At 44.2% G+C, this 16615-nt stretch overlaps 1 protein-coding gene across 1 annotated transcript in view; it reads right to left on the bottom strand.

Annotated features, from left to right (window-relative positions):
* AKT3 (AKT serine/threonine kinase 3) overlaps positions 1 to 16615 on the bottom strand; it is a 740092-nt gene that overhangs the window by 340908 nt on the left and 382569 nt on the right. The gene's annotated exons all lie outside the window — the stretch shown is intronic.

Below are 16615 nucleotides of genomic sequence, written 5' to 3'. Positions count from 1 at the left end.
ATGATGGCGAGGATGGTAATGACAGTGGGAATGATAATATTGTGCTAGTAGTAATGGTAGTGGTGGTGTTGTTAGTTATGTAGATAATAGCAGTGGTAAATTTGAAAACGGTGGTGGCAGGGCACATGTGTGTCCCCACCACCCCCCATTTTGCCCAACGGCATTTAGGAGCTTTAAAACAAGCATTAGCAAAGCTAAGGGGTCTTGCCTTTCCATGATGTTAATCTATTATTTGGCACTGCCAATGTCTTTTGCGAATGCTGTTCTGTATTGGCAACAGCGCAAAAAATGCTCGCTAGCCATTGTGGCAACAGTATCCGCAGAAACAAAAATTATTATTATTAGCCATTTGTAAATTACAACTTTCACCTGGCAGGCATCATGGTGCTACCAAATCACAACGCAAAAAAGACCTTTCTTAATATTGCAACTGAGTAAGATTGAGCAGATTATCAGTGTTCTCCCTGGCGACAAAGCGCCCGGACTAGATGGGCTCACCACCACATTTTATCAGGTGTTAACTCCCTTACTTGCCCCACACCTCCTGGAAATGTATTAGGGCTTCCTGAATACTTGTTCATTGCCACCCTCGCTGCAAGAGGCAGTTACCATCAGACTCCTTAAACAGGACAAACCTGCCAACCACTGCGACTCCTACAGACCTCTCTCCCTCATCAATGTGGACAATAACATTTTCGCTAAGGTGATGGTCAACCGATTACTGCCCAAGATTGTGAGGCCTGATCAATCAGGCTTTATTCTGAGCTGTTCTACTTCATATAACCTCCATATCATCTTCATGGTTATGCACCACCTTGACCCTCAGGTCACAGCCGTTGCCGCTCTACTTGACTCCACCAAAGCGTTTGACTCCCTGGAATGGGCATATCTCTTTCCTCAACTGACGTGACCAGGCCTTAGTACTTGTTTCATCAAACGGATACACCACCTATACACGCTTCCCACAGCCAGAGTCCTCCTTAATGGCCTTATATCCGACCCCTTCCTGTAACACTGGGCACCAGGCAGGGGTGTCCGCCATCACCATTACTCTTCGCTATTGCGATGGAACCTCTGGCGGCAAGGCTCCGACAATGTCACTCTAATAGGGGTATTAGATTCAACACTCGTGGGCAGGTGGTCTCGATGTATGCGGACGACATCACCTTATATGCATCCAACTCCTGTGATAACCTGACCCCACTGACACGCAAGGTGGTGAAGTTTGGAGGCATACAAGCTAACTGAGCCAAATCCATTCTTTTTCCCCTTACAGTTACTGCACGACCATTGCCAACCGAGCATCCTCTGACGTGGGCTGGTGAGCCAGTGTGATATCTGTATATCTGGCTGTGCTGAGATACTGAAGAATTATGGTGAAAAAATTACAACCGTGCTATGCCCTGGATGGAGGAGAGAATTCCCACGTGGTCAAAACTCCCACTCCCTCTCGCTAGCTGCATCAAGAACATAATTATTCTCCCTAAGTTCCTCTTCCTCTATGTCCCACTCCCCCTTCCAGCACAGTTTCTTAAACGCTTACAAACCAACTTGGTGACTTTGGCATGGACGGACAGACAGCCGCAGGTTACTTCGTACTTTACCTCTCATGCAGGATGGCTTGGGGGTGTAGGACAGGACACTCTATGCGCCCAAGCCCAGTTTCTCCATTACTGACTGTATCCCACCCCATGCCAACCACACATGGCAGTTGAGACAAACCATGAGGCTCCATGGCCGCTATCGCCTGCACTTTATCTACCCTACAAAAACCCCAAGGCTGAAATCAATACTGTTGCATGTGTACGCTGAGCTTAAGGGTATGAGGAAGAGAGCAGGGCTGACTATTCTATATGCACCTTCCATTCCACTCACTAATAATCCCATGTTACTACAGCTCTCAGAAAATGGCGCCATTGCTTGTGCACACAAACGTGACCTTAAAGTGTTCTTGAACCTCTACTCAGAAGACCCGTTTCTCCCATTGTTTGATGGCGCGGCAGCTCCACCCCATACTTTTCTTGACACACTACTATATTTCCAACTACAAGCCACCTGCTGAACTCTACATGACACATTCCCTTTCACTTGCTGTCTGTGCTGCAATTCTAACCCTGCTTCCTTTCTTCACCTCGCATGGCAGTGCATGACGGGGACATCCTTCTGGACGAATGTGTATGTCACCATCTACAAGATCACAGGACATTCGCCTCCCCTCATTTCTTTGGTGGAGCTATTGTGTTATGTTAAAGACACACCCAGCTCCCTCCGTCGGCTTATCACCATGTTACTCCAGCTGGCTAAACAAAGGGTTGTCATGCACTGCGGTATATATCAAACAATTGGTGGATATGCTATTTCGACCTGCATATCAACATGAGTACATTAGTAGTAAATACCACATCAAATCAATTTCATTCCATTATGTATTGGGTGCTCACATGGTGCCAAATACTCACCCACCTTGAGTATTACACTATTAGATCTACGAATGTAGTTTAATTAAAATTGTATCTCATAAAGCACCAAAGCACACCAAAATGTAATTATTGTGTGCCTTGATCAATTCAACAATGTCTGCAAAGAGTCCAAATTATTCAGTCCAATCTTATATGTGCTATCTGAACACACAGTCCACAAACAAACCGCATCCGAAGAAAGTATTCAGTTATCACTCTTTTTATTCCATACAAAAACGGCAGGCTCGCCCCCTCCTCCCGGGCAAGGTTGAGTGATGTAGTACATTTGCCAGGAACAATTGCCAAATTTTTGGGAGCTCATGCCATTGTTCCCCCCCTCCCCCCCCCCCCCCCCCAAGAATGTTTGGGAGCCGTTTGCTCTTTCCTCTGTGTAAGGGACTCGGATTCACCTGTGTTAGACGTGGGGATGGGGACCAACCAGATGGGGGTAGTTTAAAAGTGATTGCATTCAGGTACTGTTTGTTGCACCGCAATGTGTTGTTCTTATGCCATTATTGCCTTCATTTTAGTGCCTCCCTGGGTGATTTCGACATTCCCCCTGCATTGTGCTTCGGTGACCTTTCTTATGTGCCTTCAATACTTTAGCTCAGGCACTTCCGGCATGTGCCCCTGCTGCACCCACTAATTTCTGGAACTGTCAGACACAAGTAATTATAGCGGTATTAGAGATAACCTCCAGTGTTCTTTCCATTTACATTCTGCCCTATCCAAATCAGTACTCAAATCAGTACTGCATGGTAACTGACATTAAGGAGGTAGTTTACTTGAGGTACTTACTGCTAGAACAGTGTCTATACTTCATCTATATTGGGTCTTGTCAATTTCAACTCTCCATCTTTTTTTCTTTTTCCTTTTAAGTATTGGCGCGGAGGGTCCCCTTGCAGAGTAGTAACTTGAAGACCCCATGGTGACTTTCCCTTGTAAAGTCTACTAGCAAATATTGTGAGCGGTGTGGAATTTAATAAAATATCTACTTGTCCATGGAACAGGTTGCTTCATAAATCTACTTTTCCTATAACTTGTTCCTTTGGTGCCACGTAGTGTGGTGACAAACTATGGGGGCAACCTCCTTATATAGGAGTTCAGATAAAATTAGCCTCTCTGTTTATGCCAGGGCTCATACTATAGCAGAGTCTGTATACTAAAAATTCACTTATTTTGCCACCTTTCTGCAGATCTATCTATATACTGGGGATGGAGGTAGCAGTAAGCAATAGTTTCAGGGTTGGAATGCCCTTTTGAGTCTGTGCAAACCTACTAACTTGCATGTTTTAGGGGTTTCCACCACTTCTTCTCTAATCTTTTCCCATACTGAGAAAGGTTTTAAATATATTCTTGACAAGGGCATAAGTAAAACTTCTAGGTTTGAGAAAAGAGGGGTTAGAGGAAAAGGGAACCTGAAAACTGTCAGCAGATTTTTGCATGAGCAAACCGACACGCTCGTGCTAAAATGCAGTTCACAAATATTTTGTAGGAGTACCATTTCCTGATCTACTTCTGTAAGTTATTGTAAATTCAGGAAAGTTGTAAATCTGCACTAATGGAAGGACATGTACCATGGGTGCTCTTTTGTGTTACTTTTTTAAAGAATTGGGCACTTAGCTAGGTCTGGATTTTACCAAGATCTTTTGTTTTTAATAAAATTCTATCTCTTTCTCTATCGGATGGCTTTAATATGAGTGTCCGTGTTCTGCACCTTCACAAGAAGCATATCGGCTCACAAAGTAGTTTTGATCAGTGCCAGGAACTACTTTGACAATGTGTGCTTTTTGAGACCAAAAAAGACGTTTTGCTTTTTGTCAATGTTTGTTATAATGGCGAGGGCCCAGTAGCTCCCACACAATATCAAAACAAGACACACACTGACAAAACCAAAAGGCTGACCACCAACGTCCGATCTATTGGCTTTGCCAATGCTTGTTTATTTTTAAAGTGTTCCATAATTTTGTTGAAACTGCTCACACCGATTCTCCATTATGAATATTTTTGGAAATCCCAGCATGTATCAACACATTTTACTAAATGATACTTCAAAGAATTGATACCTAAAATTTCACAGTAGTTGAGCAAAATGTTTTTTTTCCTAATTACATTTTTTTGTGAGCTCTTTATTTTGAAATCAAAGAATCCTCTCTCTTGCTTTCAAGCGTCTACAAATACTTGCATCTAATCAGAGAGCATTCTGAGAGCAGTATACATAGCATCAAGTTATTAAATGTTGCAAACGTGTGCACACATTTTTATACTGGACCCACTATTCAGTAGTGCAGTCTGAGCTTACAACATTTCCTTAGAACACTCACCCTAACAATAATAGCTTTGCATTAAAAGGCCATAAATACAAGTTCAGTGCAGAAAATGCCCTTCCCAGATCCATAATGTGGTACTGTAAACTGGCAGCCAAAGGGTTTGTGCTATAGGAGGTTGGGCCTACTTGTGTAAAGAAAAAATAAACATGAAAAGTTGCTGTCCTTGATCCCAAGCAATATGTCCAGGGCACTATAAGAATTCCACACCTCTGATTGATTAACCAAGAGGTAGGTGATGTAGCCATACAACTACTTCTTTTAGCAACTGTAGCTCTACACTAGGCATCCCCAACAAGTAGCTCTCCAGCTACCTGTATGTAGCTCTCCTGTATGGATCCCAGCCCACTAAACGTGAAGCTTTTACATGTCTGAAATAATAGATGTACACCAAAATTGAAAAGTGTGTATTTGAGACAATAATAGGTGTATTTTTAAAACTTATAAACTGCTCTTTTTATATAAAACAAAAAAAGGTTGAACTTCCCAAATATATGTAAAGGTGATATTTGAGTGATAAATCATGGGGCATTGAGAAATCCTGTAACTAATATCATTACATTGGGGCCGAGGGCATTGCAGCTATGGCTGATATGTTTTAGCATGTAGTGGTATTCAACATTAACAAAGCCTTTTTTCATTACAGCGGGCAACCTTGCCTAATGCATGGAGGTGATTACTGCTGGTAATCCTACATAGTGTGGCCACTAATGTAATCATGTCTGATGTGGTCACTAAAAATATGAGTAGCTTGGGATGATTCCTTGAACATAAGTAGCTCTTATTACAGAAAAGGTTGGAGACCCGTGCTCTACACCTACCTCTTATGAGCGGCTTTGCTTTCTCTTCTCGAACTTACTGCCATGCTCACACACACACAAACACCTGTGCATGCTGGCAAACAGCAGCTCTGCCAGCACACTGCAAAATACCACAAATTGAACCACCAACACTGCACTTGTTCAAATGTAGTTGGCATGAAAACACAGCGGAAAACCAACAATGACGAGCCACCAGTAAAACATGCCATATCCGCTCAACAATTAAGAACAAATGAGTTTATTTCCAGTCATAGTCAATATGAAGGGTTCCAACAGGAACAACAGAAGACCATGTATGCCCCTCAGTCAGCCAGCCACTGAAAACCTTTTCAGAATGTGGATCTCAAAGAAGCACATTCAACTCTGTGAAACTATCACAATGCCATTCTCAGAGTCCCCATCACAACTGTTCTCAGCATCAAACAGACAGATTTCCGACATACAAGTTCAAGATAAATTAAGCCAAATTTGAGATTTTCTGCTGCGTAAGCTTAGAGAGCTATTTCTATAGACTTCAGCAGGGCACAGACAGGTTTACATATCTGGGAATGGACATCACATGACGATTTCCAGGACTACAATGTGCACTACTTGACAGATCGCTTAAACAGAGTCCATGATCACTGGTTATGATGGGTGGCACTGCACTTACTAAGATGATCATACAACCCAAATGTTAACAAACAAGCAATAGGATATTGAGCATCAGATACTCCTGGAATTACATATCAAGGTTTGATCTTTTATATGGGCACAGCAAAGTCAAGTGTGTGTTGAGAGGTAAGACAATGTAAATAAATGGTTGAGAAGTGGCTTTGCTGTTCGTATTATGTCCCAGTGGCCTTGGGCTGTACAACATGACTAGCGGGGTAAAGAAGACCCCAGTTAAACTACCTTAGACAGAGGGAGTATGGGGTTGTAACGAATGTATACCACTCAATAGGGTACATAAATAACAAGCGGACATATTCCAAACATTAGTTGCTAGCTGGGCTAATGGCACATCTGATCTACTCCTCAACAGCCTTATTATATATGAGGTGCTCCACAAAGATGGGAATATGGATCCCGTATTTTTTTATCCAGGTTCAAAATTAATCTGCCTCTTTTATACCAGGACAGCGGAAGCAAGAACGAAATCCTTCGATTTCCTTTATAGCGGCTAAGGAAGACAGGGAAATGAATTATAAGACTGCATAAAGAAGTACAATAGCACTTCTGATTAAATATGAGAGCCAGAAACAGTGGAAGTTCGGTAGATGCACAACGCAAGAATTGTTGGTACTCAAACAGGACTTGGACTACGCCAGGTCCAACTCGCTCCAGTGTTAACATTTAGAAAGGACACGCTGCACTACCGTGAAAATACATAAAATGGACCGACCTAAACTTGATAACAGCCACCAAACTCGAGGGTGCATAGTATGTAACTCTTGCTATGGGAATGCCCCGGAACGGCTAGATTGTAGAAGCAGGTGATGATACATGTACAAACATATACAAAATTGGTACTACCAGGTAGTGCAGAGGTTTACATTCTGGGTAGATTACAAAAATCAAAGGGAATGGGCAATAAAATGACAAACGTTTGCAATGTTCTCTTTTTTCTACAGTTTAGGCAATAATCTGGAGGAGTAAAGATAACCCAAGCTAATTATGATCCCGGCAGAGCAGGAGGTAAGGCGCTGCTGTGGTCAGCATCAGATCTACTGGTAAAGGTAAGCGGGAGACACGTAATAACGTATGGCAGGGGCACATCGAGTGGCAGGCGGTCGTGTAGCTGGGTGTCACTAAAGATGGTATCGAAATATGCGTGTCAGATAAGGGAGTTGTAACCTGGTTTGCACTGAGCAAAATAACATTTATGGCAGATTTGAAGATCTCGGATAATGTACAGGTGTAGGGAGGTGGAATTTAAAGAAATGGGCCTCATCACCTGTGAATATCATAGAGCAGCACACAAGACAAACACATTGTATAGGCCTTTAGATATGCCCCTTTGTTACTTGTGGACTACAAACCAATATCTCATATTACCTTTATTTCATACTGCCTTTTCCAAAACCAGCACTATTAATCTACAAAACATAACTTCAGTGAGATGCTGTATTAGTTCATACAGATGACTCTGCCATTGCAAAGTCCAATCTTTTTGGGCAGTTCAACATACAAGCTGCATTTTGAAATCTTTTGCTTGCTTTACATCACCACCCTCAACCGGTTACGACAAAGGCTGCTTTGAGGTATAATTAGTCAGATAAGCTGGAAAGCCAATTAAAGAACCCGGAACCTTCCACTTCAAAATAATAAAAAAAGCTGATCATCTGTTCAGATAAAATAAAAATATTTTTAGTGAAAGCACGTTTTAACCATTAGACTGCCGTGCTTTCTCAGCCATGCTCGCAAAGATTCACACAATGCATAGAGTAAACATGTGTCATTTACACTGGGACTTCACTCAGCAGGGACCAGGCATGTGAGTGAGTGATATTCCTAGCAGCTCGCTTGTTGATTTACCAATAGGGTACAACAATTTGCTATCACTCTCAATCGTTAAGACTGCTATGGAATGGAGCCATGTGTAGGCTGAGCAGCTGGAAATAGAATATCCAACTTTGGTGCATAGGGGCTGCCTGTGCTGGTGTTTGTAAAGAAAATATCGTACTTGCCTATGCTGAGGTCTATATAAAAATGACTGTTCTGTGAACACCTAGAAGATGTGATCGTGATCCTTGGTTAGTGCTAAAAAAACAGTTCTGTCCCTTTTTCTATTGTATCTCACCACCAGAGCCACTTGTCATCAGATCCGTTGTAACTGTACCTGTCCAGAAACCTGAGCACTTACTGAAGAACGCTTCGCTCTCTGCCACCACGCACCCTCCCATGTGCAGATCTGTGGAACTGTGCTACCCTTTGTTCCCAAAGAGCATCACCTGAGCACCCTACCTCTCTCCTCTACAAGCACCCACCCTCCATGTTGGAATCCCCGCCTTCGCCTTCCAGAACCCCACTACCCACATTAACAAGCATTGGCATAGCCAATAGGTCTCGCCTTTTTGACCCTTATAGGTATTTAGTTATGCAGCACAATATCCTTGGTGCAACAACATCAACTGTGCATGGCTAAACACTTATAAGGTCCTAAAGGCGGTAGAGAGAGGTAGAGGTGGAGAGAGAGGTAGAGGTAGAGAGAGAGAGAGAGGTAGAGGTAGAGAGGTAGAGAGGTAGAGAGGTAGAGGTAGAGAGGTAGAGAGGTAGAGAGGTAGAGAGGTAGAGAGGTAGAGGTAGAGAGGTAGAGGTAGAGAGAGAGGTAGAGGCAGAGAGAGAGAGGTAGAGGCAGAGAGGTAGAGGCAGAGAGGCAGAGGGAGAGAGGCAGAGAGAGGCAGAGAGAGAGCGAGAGAGGTAGAGAGAGAGGTAGAGAGAGGTAGCGAGAGGTAGAGAGAGAGAGAGGTAGCGAGAGGTAGAAGGAGAGAGGTAGAAGGTGAAAGGTAGAGGGAGAGAGGTAGTAGGTGAGAGGTAGAGGGAGAGAGGTAGAGGTAGGGAGAGAGGGAGAGAGAGGGAGAGAGAGGGAGAGGGAGAGAGAGAGAGAGAGAGAGAGAGAGAGAGAGAGAGGTAGACTGGTAGAGAGAGAGAGAGGGGTAGAGAGCGGTAGAGAGAGAGGGAGAGAGAGAGAGGGAGAGAGGGAGAGAGAGGGAGAGAGGGAGAGAGAGAGAGGAAGAGAGAGAGGTAGAGAGAGAGGAAGAGAGAGAGAGGAAGAGAGAGAGAGGAAGAGAGGTAGAGAGGTAGAGACAGGTAGAGACAGGTAGAGAGGTAGAGAGAGGTAGAGAGAGGTAGAGAGAGAGGTAGAGAGAGAGGTAGAGCGGTAGAGGGGTAGAGAGAGAAGTATAGAGGGAGAGAGGTAGAGGGAGAGAGAGGTAGAGAGGTAGAGAGGGGTAGAGAGGGGAAGAGAGGGGAAGAGAGGGGAAGAGAGGGGAAGAGAGGGGAAGAGAGGGGAAGAGAGGGGAAGAGAGGGGAAGAGAGGGGAAGAGAGGGGAAGAGAGGGGAAGAGAGGGGAAGAGAGGGGAAGAGAGGGGAAGAGAGGGGAAGAGAGGGGAAGAGAGGGGAAGAGAGGGGAAGAGAGGGGAAGAGAGAGGTAGAGAGAGAGGTGTAGAGAGAGGTAGAGAGAGAGAGGTAGAGAGAGAGAGGTAGAGAGAGAGAGGTAGAGAGAGGTAGAGAGAGAGGTAGAGAGAGAGGTAGAGAGAGGTAGAGGGAGAGAGAGAGGTAGAGAGAGGTAGGTAGAGAGGGGTTGAGAGGTAGAGAGATAGAGGGAGGGAGAGAGATAGAGGGAGAGAGATAGAGGGAGAGAGATAGAGAGGTAGAGGGAGAGAGAGCAGTTGAGAGAGGTAGAGAGGGCTAGAGAGGTAGAGAGGGCTAGAGAGGTAGAGAGGTAGAGAGGTAGAGCGGTAGAGAGAGAGCGGTAGAGAGAGAGCGGTAGAGAGAGAGAGAGCGGTAGAGAGAGCGGTAGAGAGAGAGAGCGGTAGAGAGAGAGAGCGGTAGAGAGAGAGAGAGCGGTAGAGAGAGAGAGCGGTAGAGAGAGCGGTAGAGAGAGAGAGGTAGATAGAGAGAGGTGGGTAGAGATGTAGAGAGAGGTAGAGGTAGAGAGAGAGAGAGAGAGAGAGAGAGAGAGAGAGATAGAGAGAGAGTGAGAGGTAGAGAGAGAGAGGTGGAGAGAGGTAGAGAGGTAGAGAGAGAGAGGTAGAGAGAGAGGTAGAAACACATTTATGTTCAAACGAAAGCAACTTCCCGATAATAACTTATGGCTTGCAGAAGGGAAACATGGGTACACATGCTAGGTACGCAGTGCATCAAAATATATTGACTAACCACCATACCACTAGACAGGAAGCACATACAACCTCTACATAAGGATAAACAGTGGAATTGTGATGGGCGTAGTTAAAGCACTTGGTATGGCCATAGAAGGACGTACATGAACGGACTCCGCGCAGTTGCCATCGTTGAACTACGTGTTATTTATTTTACGGAAGGGAATGGCTAATAAAAGGCATCAATTAAAAACAATTATGAAATCGCAGGCACTTCAAAACAATACAGGAATTGCCACACAACATTGTAAGCCATGGCCGCTTGTGTTTTCGTTTAACTAAAATGCACAGAAATAAGAGTTAGCGGGAATCCCAAACTGTGCCATTCAACAGAGTACGGAGCAGCGTCTCCTGCTCCCGCAGCTGCCCTGTTAGCTTTCGCTATGCTATGTGAGGGTGCAGACTGAGCCCTGAGAGGCCGAGTGACTGCGAGGGAGGATCGCGGTAATTACCCAACGCCACCGCCCGCAGCAGCTGTTTTGAAGCACACTCGTGCTTGTGGCGGCATCCGCCTTGCGGGAGAGAGCCACAGCCAATTAGCATGCGCGCCGCTGCTCGCTCCCGGAAGGTGGATGCCACTACAAGGACGAGTATGTGCTTCAAAAAAGAGCAGAGCGACAGCTAAAAGCCCCCCATGCAGCGCATGTGCGCTGCGTAGGCGAGACCTAAAACCTGCCTTGTGCACAGCACTACATTGCTTTGTAGCTTCATATGAACTATACAAGTCAGACATCAATGAATATGCTGTACCCCGAAGAAAGGGGTAGTAAGGTACTGCGGCATTATAAATATTGACAGGTCAACATTCAGGAACTATCAGATAGACCAGGACAGGCTACTGACTATCCATTTCACCTGGGATTGCTGACAAAACCTAATAATTTGGAACAGTACTTTGGCGGAGGATTGTACTTGCCTGCCATTGTTCTTAGTCAAACTCCCTTTGCAATATGTAGTACAAAGAGGGTCAGATCACACTGAATGATCGCTGGGTTTTTCCTGCAACAGGACACTTTCACTCAATATGTTTTGGGTTATGGCATTGACATATTTGACTGAATCCTGTTTCTTAATGGGTAGAAAATGTTGACTTTCACAGGTAGTTATTAACTTATGAAGCACTATTTAATGCTAGCAGGGTCACTTCTCTCAATAGTGATGAAGTCGAATGTGGATTAAAAATGTGGATTACGCGATAGTAAAATCATGTTTTGTTTGAGGGCTTTCTGGGGTAGTATCAACTAACCAGGTACGGGCAAAATTTAACTTTGAAACTACGTCTATTGGGATATTTGATGAGCGAGGACCTAGCCAAAATATGCTGGCGTACTTAGCATTAACGGGCCGAGACACACAAATAAAAAAAGAAGAAGGAGGTAATTTGATAAATACACACTTGACAAACGTGTGAAGCTTTCAACAGTGTGGAAAAAGGATATGGGGTTAGCTTTTACTAATACATTATTCATATGTACGACAAAAATCAAAAAAGGAATACAATATCGTTGGTAAAAGTGCCGACCATTACTAATGTAAAAAAGTAAAAACGATAAAATCTAAAGCGAATTGCTGTAAAAAGCATGCAAATGATGTCCTTGTCCTTTAAATAACATTTTTAAAAAATAAGATGTAATTTACATTAGATCCGTATTCAGAATCCTTACCCGATTGAAAAGTGATGCCAAAAAAGAGCATGACACGACCTAAAAATTGTCATTACCAGTGGCCTCGGAAGGGGTGGGTGTACAACTTTTGAAGAAAGCTGGGGCTTCTGTTCGCTGAAGGTATATGTGCATTCATTCAAAGGTTTTAGTTGACTGTAAATTTCCATCTCTCTGCCTGGTCCATTACCATACATTCAGCACCCCATCTCAGCCCTGCCAAGTACCATGCATCAGCCATTAGACTAAAGCATTTCAGTGTGGTGGTCCGCATCACCGAATTGAAATGCAAAGTCACGCATTTATAGCACCCAGGGAGCACTACTAGGCATGCGCAACGAGGCTGCCGCAGCAAGCATTGTCACACAAAAAACAAAACCGGGTTTTGGCTCAAATAGCTCAGCTGAACTGAGCCCAAAATACTAGAAAAACAGAACAAAAAGTTCAAGCTGAGGCTTACTCAACCAGATACCTTAATAGCTCCTAATAAGAAATAAAACAAAAGAGGAGGGTTTTTTTGAATTTCCTGATTATTTGACGGAAATAATTTTAATTAGTTTCACATAACCAAATTGATTTAGCGCTGAGACCAATGCTTCATTGCGCTCAGATAAGATCATGAATACAAACTCTACAAAACTAGTGATACACCAACACATAAATAATGCTCCCCTCGGTGAATCAAACAATCATACCAACACTCTTCAAGCACTCATGGCCATTATCCTCATGCATACACCAAAACAAACAAACCCTGTAAAAAACTAGGTCCTTGTAGCGACCTTTCTTTGACTTTATAGATTGATTACATCTCAATTTTCAATCTCAAAAAACATTTTGTTTTTTCGTTAAACACCATGAATTGATCAAATTCTTTTGAGAAACACAAGGCAAACAAAAATATCTTGAGAAGCGGTACAAAACAAGGACCAGACTGGTCGACGCGTTTCGAACCACTGAATATAGGGTTCTCCTCAGGACCAACCAATTTCTTGGAATATCAGAAACTATCTGCCTGAAATCGATCCAAGTTGTTTCCAATGAAAAGGCACTGGATCAGGGGAACGTGTCCTCTTTTCCGGCTACCACTAGTTAGATGTTGGCTTTTTTGGATGAGTTTGCGTGTCAAACCATGGTGCTTTTCACTCATGGTTTGACACGCAGAGAGACAGACGGACGAAAGGTGCACTCCCGATACCGGCGCGGGAATATCATCCGCAATTTACAGATTTACTCATCCAAAAAAGCCAACATCTAACTAGTGGTAGCCGGAAAAGAGGACACGTTCCCCTGATCCAGTGCCTTTTCATTGGAAACAACTTGGATCGATTTCAGGCAGATAGTTTCTGATATTCCAAGAAATTGGTTGGTCCTGAGGAGAACCCTATATTCAGTGGTTCGAAACGCGTCGACCAGTCTGGTCCTTGTTTTGTACCGCTTCTCAAGATATTTTTGTTTGCCTTGTGTTTCTCAAAAGAATTTGATCAATTCATGGTGTTTAACGAAAAAACAAAATGTTTTTTGAGATTGAAAATTGAGATGTAATCAATCTATAAAGTCAAAGAAAGGTCGCTACAAGGACCTAGTTTTTTACAGGGTTTGTTTGTTTTGGTGTATGCATGAGGATAATGGCCATGAGTGCTTGAAGAGTGTTGGTATGATTGTTTGATTCACCGAGGGGAGCATTATTTATGTGTTGGTGTATCACTAGTTTTGTAGAGTTTGTATTCATGATCTTATCTGAGCGCAATGAAGCATTGGTCTCAGCGCTAAATCAATTTGGTTATGTGAAACTAATTAAAATTATTTCCGTCAAATAATCAGGAAATTCAAAAAAACCCTCCTCTTTTGTTTTATTTCTTATTAGGAGCTATTAAGGTATCTGGTTGAGTAAGCCTCAGCTTGAACTTTTTGTTCTGTTTTTCTAGCAGCAAGCATTGTCGGCAGTGTGCACTGTGCTGTAGAATGCCTGCTGTGTTAACATGGGTGCCAGTTTTCATGAGGATTACTGTCCAGTAAGGCGCCATGCGGGCAAGGTCGTGGCTCGATTCAATCAAGCTGAGCCCGGTCGACGTCTCTTACCACCACGTGGTCTGATTGGGTCAGGTGAGAAAAACAATATTAGGATTCATTTCAGCAGTGGCAACCCATGGATCTCGGGGTGGTCATGTGCCTGTTGTTCTTTCATGGCAAACCGCCTGTCTGACTATAACTCTGCGGTCTGAACATTCATTGGCTGGCTGCAAGCAGTCACTGTGGCGGCAGCTTTGTTATTCAGACAAGTCTTGCATGCCTCCTTGTCTAGGCGCGAGTTGGCCCCTCTTACAGTCAGTGCTGCTCTGTGCTACTGAGGAGGTCGTGCACACGGAGTAAGCTCATCAGGTGGATGTTTTTCATGCCCCCGCCTCAGCAGCCCCCCAAGCACGGGAGCATTTCACTGCCGCCGGGGCCTAAAGAAATGAGTTCCGCCTCACTTTTCCCTGCTTGTCTCAAAGTCCTACATTGTTATATGTTATGTTATATAATTTGTAAATCGCATGGCTGCCCCAGTAACGGAGCATCCCAACGCTAGTCCCAGAAACATATTGCGGAGAAGAGGTAGGACTGGGTTAATTACACCGGAAAGAGCCAGGTCTTCGCAGCCTTTCAGAAGGCCCAATAGTTCTAGATGGTCCTGATGGTCACCGGGAGCCCTTTCCACAAGGCCGACGCCATCGCTCGGAACAAGCACCCTCCAGCTCCTGCTCTTCTGACTCGGGAGCACACGCCAGGTGAAGGTCTGCAGAGTGCAACTCACAGCATGGGACATACGGAGATAGCAAATTAGATCAATGCACAGTTTTGAAGTGTATTCTCTTGTCCACAGGGAGCCAGTGCAATCTAAGAATGAGTTTTGACACCGAGCAAGCTTTGGCGAGTGCAAAAAGAGCCCGCACTACAGCATTTTGAATCCTCTGTAATCTTTGGATTACAGATTTGTTAGCGCCCAGATACAAAGAGTTACAATAATCCAGTCTCGACAGTATAGAGGACTGGATAATGATCTAGTGGGTTTGTGGGTCAAAGAACCCTAGCAGAGGCTTCAGTCCTCGTAAGAGACCAAAGCAGACACCTGCAACTGCTTTTCTCTGCGCTTCATAAGGCAAAGCATTGTCGACCCAGACCCCCACATCTTTTACGACGTTCTTGGGCAGGGGGTCTTCCCCAAGCGAGGAGGGCCACCACTGCTTCCCCCAAATGTGAGCATCTCTTCCTAGAAGAAGGATTTCAGATTTGTTGGCATTATGCTACAGACAGTTAGCAGTTATCCAGTCTGCCACAGCCACCATGACATTGTGAAATTTAGCCAGATTATGGTTAGAGTTCTTAGAGAAGGAGATCATAAGCTGAGTGTCATCAGCATAGGATACTAAAGACAGCCTTCTGTCTCTTGCTACAACCGCCAGGGGTTGTATATAGATATTAAAAAAGCGTCTGGTTCAGTGTCGATCCTTGGGCACTCCATGACGTAGGGCGTACTCAAGAGCGGTATGGGGGGCAATAACCTGGAAAGATCTTCCAGCAAGAAATGACGAGAACCAGGCCAATGCATTACCTCCGATACCTATCTCCTGTAAGCGCCGCAGCAGGACCTCGTATGATATTGTTTCAAACGCCAAACTTCGGTCGAGTAGGATCAGGGCTGAGGTGTTTCCTTCGTCAAGGGAGTGCCGCAGATGTTCCGTAACTGCCAACAAGGTGAAATCAGTGCTATGGTGCGATCTAAAACCATTCTGGGAAGAGTCCAGAATTTCATTGGACTCCACGTATTTGGTCAGAGTGGAAGTTTACAAAAGATCCAGCAGCTTTAGCCAAGAAGGAGAGCAGGGAAATAGGACAAACGTTTTCTGGCTTAGATATATCCAAAGAGGGTTTTTTCAGCAGCGGAATGACTTTAGCGCGCTTCCATAGGGCAGGTACAGTCACCGTAGACAATGACAAGTTAATCAACTCACTGCAGAATGGTAAAAGATATTCCTGAAATTTCTGAAACTGGTCAGGGTTGAGTGGATCGGCTGGAGAGCCCGATTTGATTTTACTGCTAAGAGTGCGTACCTCCGCCTGAGATAGCAAAGGGAAGAAGAGCAGTGAGGGGCCTGTGGGGTATGCTTGTGCCTTACAACCTGCACAGCCCCTCATGGCGGGGAAGTTTTTGTAGATATTCTCTACCTTATTAATTAAATAGTTAGACAGATCGTCGCCCTGGGAATTCAAGGTGATGATAGGTTTAGCAGCTGTGGTGGGTTTCCGCAAATCTTTAAGGAGGGAGACGATGCTTTTTGTAGGGTTACTGCTTCTTTTAATTCTGAGAGCAAAATAATCCAACGTGGACTTCTGTACTAGCTTGTGGTAAGTTTTAATGGACGTGCGATATTGAATTTTTAGGTTTGGAGCGTAGGAGCTTCTCGAAGCATGCTCCAACACCTTGCAGTTCTTTTTAGC

The sequence above is a fragment of the Triturus cristatus genome, chromosome 6 (assembly GCF_964204655.1).
Source record: "Triturus cristatus chromosome 6, aTriCri1.1, whole genome shotgun sequence".
In the NCBI taxonomy this organism is placed as follows: domain Eukaryota; kingdom Metazoa; phylum Chordata; class Amphibia; order Caudata; family Salamandridae; genus Triturus; species Triturus cristatus.
This window is presented reverse-complemented; position numbering and strand designations above follow the sequence as displayed.